Genomic DNA, 6,304 nt, shown 5'->3' on the forward strand with positions numbered 1-6,304 from the left:
AGACAACACAAAAACACACCAATACAAAAGGGGCAGCGTGTTCTGCAAACCATGAGTGACAGCAGTATTTGCCCTCAAGAAAGAGGCTGAAGTCGTAGCTGGGGTTCTTGGTGACAGCAGAGTTCTACCTTGAAAATAAGCAGAAATTTTGTAGAAGGGGATGGTGTGGAGACAGACATTCGTGGGAGAGGATATCAAACATAAAATGGACAGAAACAGCAGTGTGGAGAGATTAGAAGTAGGTGTGGTAAGGAGGACAGAAACACTTCCGGCTTATTAAAGCAGTCTAAATCCATTTCTTCTACAGGCAGGAGGAAGACAAAACAAAAACATCCTCAGTAGTGACATGTGGACAGACTAATCTTTCTAGAAAGGAGATGGCTTAGGAAATGCCCCACAACTGGGGTCATGGAGTCTAGCTAGAGTATTGATGTGATTTCCCAGACTAAAGAGGACAGGCCCAGTTCAGAGGTTGTGGGGAAGGACTGGAAGGCAGAAGGTGATTGGCCATTTAGATGAAGTATCTTTGAACTCTGGTCATGGATGGTATGCCAGCTGTTGTCAGAACCAGAGAACTGAGGCTAGGAAGAGCATCATGGGGCCATCACTTCATATCAGGAATTCAGGAGGCAGGATGCATTCCAGAGAGAAACCCAGTAGCTCATGAGGTGCCTGCAGGATGTTCCAGGAACTCTGGCAGCTGGAAGCTGGCAACAGAGGGAAAGCGAAGGGTGTTTCTAGAGTTTATGGAGACAGCCCATGGGCAGATGACTCCAGAAATGAAGGGAGATGAAAGGTAATGGGTTAAAACATAGGGCTGGACCAGAGAAAGATCCCAACATGGAAGGAGAATCAGCAATAAGTTCTGGGGGAAGGCAGATGGCAATGTGTAGACCACACAGTGGATAGAAAACTGGCTAGAGCCACAAGTCTGTTGCACTTGAACACCAGACACCCATACTCTTGGTTCTAACACGCTGGTTAGTGGGATCTAACCCCAGACCTTTTACCTTCCTAAGCTATTTTAAGAGGTCATAAGGCTGAAACAGTGGGCGATCACGATTTCTTACCAATTAAGGGTGTAGGGCTAGGGATGTGACCTAGGACTTGTCAATGAGAATCAACTATAAGACTTTTGTTAAAACCATTGAGAAGACAAGTGTTCTGCTTCCTGCTGGGGTTGTGATATTATAGGCCACCAGTACAGAGCTTTCAAGATACCAATTTGTCACCTCTCAGGAGGGCTGGCCTGAGAATGAAAACCAGGACTGAGGAGAATGGACATGCTGCTCGCCCTCTAGATCCTGCCACACCTAGGGTTTTTGTTTACTTGAACCAACGGGATGTGCTTTTAAACTTAAGCCAGTCTGATTTGAGTTCTGTCATTTACAACCCTAAGAGTGCTGTCCCACACATGGCTCCATAGCTAATGAGAAGTTCCTGGTAACGAAGTGGCATCAGGGAGAAGGCCAACATCTAGCTCTGCATTTGCACATTAAACAAATTGCCAGAGCAGGTCAGTGGTTATAAAAAACAAACAAACAAACAAACAAACAACAACGACAAAACAAACCCAAACACTAGATCTTGACAAGCTGGCTGCCTCTCAGTGCTCATCAGTGCAAAAGAACAACGATTTTCTTTGTATCACAAGGAGTGAGTCACGCATATGAGGCACGGCAGCTTCATGCTTCTGCCAAGGGCGATGGTTATGTATGATGGGAACTGATTTATGTGAGGCCACATGTGTTAACATCATCCCAGCAAAAGAAATGTGAATAGACTTTGCTGCTACGGGCTGTTGCAAAGAGGCTCCGTCCTTGGTTGGCCATGGAGACCAAAAAACCAGGATATTAGATATTATGTGAGTCCTGAGGTTGACCAAATGTGGGTTCTGAAAAAGGCAAGTCTACTCCCCACAAGGATACAATAAGAAGGTGGCTTTAGAGCGAGTGGATCTGGGTTGTGCAAAGAAGCTGTTTCTAGAAAGGCCCAGCCTGGGCGAGGAAGATGCTGGGGAGGCTGAACAACCGCACTGGATGCAGACTCAACTTCCATTCTCTCTGTTCACACCACCCACTTAGTATCTTGTCTTTATGGAGATATCTGCTACTTAATGCATTCAGTCTCATCTTTCCATCTAGGAATCCATCCATCTTCCCATCTACCTACCTTTCCATCCATTCCCCAGACCTTTACTACACCAGACTGTAGGGGACGCTCAATCTGGAAGGACATGTTTTCCAAGCTGACTAGGAAGTGGCCACTCTTGCAAAGAAAGGCCCTTAAATGAAGCCGTGGGGTGGAAGCAGCTTCCACTGTGGGGCCAGTTAGAAAGGGCTTTGGAGGCTGGCCCTCCATCCCAGGGGCTCTCTGCTGAGGGACACAATGGAGACTTTGCAAGCCCAATACCAGGAACGATGGGGCCATGGCAGGTGGGGGATGGGCCGGTGATTAAATGAACGCTCCTGGAATAAATAAGATCAGCTCCCACACTATATTCTAATACAGCCGTGTGATAGCAGGGACCGACACTTTGAAGAGAAAATGAGGAGAGAAAATACTCAAGAAGGAGACTAGTCCATCCATTAGCTTAATTTTTCTGCCAGCCGAGACTGTCTGTACTTAATATTAGCAATAGCCCAGCTGAGAAAGCACCTGCTCGGTGCAGTCTGGTTGAAGAAGCTGCTGTGGCCAGAGGGAGCTGTCTCGGGGCCTCGATCAGGCAGTGACATGATCAGATTTGTGCTCTGGAAGGGAAAGGTCACGGTGGCTGCACTGTGGAGGATGGATGAAGGGGAAGAAGAGACGTATGGTTGTCATGGGGTTGCTGGAAATGCCCACGTGATGGAAGCTAGAATTTGGGCACTTGAAGTGGAAAGGCAAAGAGAAAAAAAAAATCCCTTGAGGGCAAGAGTTTGGGTCTGTTTGTCCCCTTTGACCAACAGCTAGCCCCTGCCACCAGCAGGATTTGAGAAACGCTGATAGAATTGAATTGTCTAGGACAGAAGGCTAATGGAGTCTGCATGAAAGCAAACCTATGCCTCTTACCATTCTCCGCAGTGGGATGAGCATCAGAGCTGAAGGCAGAGCTGGGGTGCTTTCTGGGGTCAGAAACCCTTGAGGTTGTGAGCAGCAATTTCAGTGGACAGAATACAAAGCTACGGTTTCCCGAGTCTGCCTGGCCTGCCTGTCAGATCTGTGCAAGGAAGCCTTTTCATCGGAGTAGGGAGCTTAGGAATGTCTGCTGCTCATCTGGGTGAGAGAACGGCCACCTGCCTTTTTAAAAGGTCAAAACTCAGTGGTGTCCATTGGGACTAGCTAAACTCCCTTCCTATGAAGGAACATTACAGACACATCTGGATTCCCAAACCATAAAACAAGAATCTCCAACATGTGCTTGGATGGCGTTCAGTTCCCATAACTATGCCTTCCTCTTTGGGAGTGTGGAACCAAACCAGTGCTTTCAAATGGCTGGACTGCTGCAGGAACAGATTCCCATCATGCTCGCTGGGTTGAGCTGGGATTAAGGCTTTCCCAGCCGCGCATGTCCTTTGCATTTCTTTCCTAAAGGCCGTGTGAATCTCACAGTGCTAGGAATCCATCTTGTTGAGGCACTAGACTGTTCAGAGCCTGCTCCTGCTGGCAGCCTGGCTTCACAGTGACAGTCTATGTTTACGCCTGCTTCGGGCACTGATTAGAAGGATGAGTAGACACTGGAACACTTGTTCCCATAAGGGACTTCTTGGACCCACTGGCAAAACATTAGAGAGTGGGTCTGAAGCCCAAGAAACAAGATACCAAGGCTCTGTAAGCTTAGGGAGTATTGCAGAATCCTACCCCAGGCCAGGGCCAAGAGTGAGTCACAGTGAAAGCTTTTAAAATATAAAACCATCAACCTAGATTTCAGTTTCAGGGTAACACATACTTGGCTATGAGGGAATGCTTAAAAAAAAAAAAAAAATCTGAAGCTACTTGACAGAAAAATAAAATAGCTAAGAACATTGGAATATAATGATTTACCCCCCCTCTCCCGTTCTCCTGTAATGTGGGTCAGGGTCTACATGGGCATGACCACAAATGAGCAGACAGACATGCCTTCTCCCCAGCTCTTAACACTAGTTCATGCCCAGAACCCTATGCTTCCCCGGGGCTAGGGCTCAGTTGCTCCCAGCTATCTTCTGGCTGGCTCCTGTGCTCAGCTCCTGGTTTCTTCACCTCCCTGTTTCTGAGCTCTGGAGTTGCTTGAGGTGCCTGTTTTGAGAATAAGAGGATTCTTGTTCTATTATTCATATGTAAGAACACTGTTCATTTCTCCCAAAGAGATGCAAGCTTGGTTGGTTTCCTGAATGTCCAACAATAAATATTTAAGATTCACCAGGAAGGGTCGTCATCATGGGCTGGAACACAACACCAGGAATAACTCTGCTAAGCTTGCTGAATGCAGAAAATGAATAAATTACCATTCTATATAATATTTGTCCAGAATCTGACATCAAAGTGCTTGTATTTGATCTGCACAATAACCCTAGAGAGGTGAACAGGCCACAGAATTGTAAAGATTATGTAAACTGGACATATAGATGTGCTTAAAATATACACATTAGAAGGCTCTAAAGGCTTTAGAGCCACTAGATGGAGGACAGACATTTGGGAACATAAACCTCAGGTCTCCAATATTCGTGCATATATTTAAAAACCATTTATTCGGAGCTTGTTACAAGCCAGATGAGATGGCAGTGGGTACAAAGATGACTAAAACACAGCCACACAGCCGTCCAGCGTAGGAGGGAGATCAGGCTCTAGCCAGAAGTAAACAAGCCCCTGCTTTGCAGCGGGGTGGGGGGGGGGGCGATGTGTGCTCCTGAGAATGGAGGAGAACAGGCCCACGGCTCTAATCCAATGTTCCTGCGGGAGACCGGCTCGGCGGTTGTTTACTAAGGCCGTATGCACAGAAAGGAGAAAGGGGAGGAGGAGGAGTGGGCTTTGCCACGTGACTGGGGTCAGCTCTCACCAGCAGGGTGGGCTGCCGGAACTCTTCCCTCACTGCACAAATATCCCCTGGGGTCTGCACACAGGGTTCCTCTCATTTCCCTCCACGAAATAAACCCCGGGCCTGTGGTTTTGGAGCAGCAGAGTGCTTGGTTCTATGGCCCCAGCGGGGTCTGGGCTGCTTGTCATCTCCCGAGCAGCCCCCGCTGATCGTGGACCGCTGTGGGGGTAGAGTGGGCGCCCCTGTCTTTAAGAAGCCCCGCATCGGAATCAGCTCTTCTCTTATCAGCTCTCACCGCTGCTCTCCGGGCTTCGATTCCTCCATGCATTCATTGTGTTATGTGTCTCAAAGATACTTTTCACACGGATACTGTTGCACACAAACACAGGAACTCCTGCTCTTAAGAGAAAAAGCACTGGCGGCTTGGGAGCCTGACCCTACTCGTGGCTCCCATGCCTGCCTCCTGGCACCCGGGAGACGCAGGGGACCCTCAAGTGAGGCCAAACTCTTCCCAATCAGACCCCAAAGCTGAGAACAAGATCGAGGGCAAGGCACCCCATAAACTCGCTCAGCAGATATGGGTCTGTCATCCAGGCTTGCCAGTGACCCCGGCCTCCGGAGCTGCTCGGTTCTAGGAGTGCGGCAGCTGCAGCCCTGGGGGCCCCTGGGAGACGCCCCCACCCCCCAAGCCAGGGTAGCAACGAGTGGGATGCGTGGTTCCAGAGACTGAGAGGCGACCAGAAACCCCAGCTCGAGGAAACGTGGGCATAGCCTCAACACACAGCTCTTTTTGAAGGAGTGGGACTGAGGGGGTGTCTCTAAGTTTAGGAACCTTTCCCACTTGGGCACAACATTGTAGTGCCCAAGTGTGGGTGCCTGACCACTCTCGATTCCCCGCAGCGAGACCGGCAAGGCCCAGCGCCCAAGATTTTTTTTTTTTTAATGAAAAATTTTCTTCTTTTTTCCCCTGGCCTGGTTGTTTTTCGGATACTTTTTTTTTTTTTCACAGTTTAAAAAAAAATAAAAAAATAAAAAGGTAAGGCCATCTCAGCAGCGCCAGGCGCCTGCAGTGGAGCGTGCCTGGCCTGCAGAGGCAGCCTTCTTCCACTCGCTCTCCGCCCCCGCGCAGGACTAGGCTCTGCGAGAGCCACACTTCCACATTTCGGCCTGCCTGACAATCTCACTAGAAGTTTACCATTGCCTGGACCCCAGTGGTGGTCTTCGGCTCCAGGGCCAAGGTTTTGAAGCCGTTTTGGGGGGGCCAGGACGCCTGCCCCAGAGCCTGCACACACTTAGGCAAAGGGGACCAAG

This window comes from Mus pahari, chromosome 3, assembly GCF_900095145.1.
Source record: "Mus pahari chromosome 3, PAHARI_EIJ_v1.1, whole genome shotgun sequence".
Classification (NCBI taxonomy): domain Eukaryota; kingdom Metazoa; phylum Chordata; class Mammalia; order Rodentia; family Muridae; genus Mus; species Mus pahari.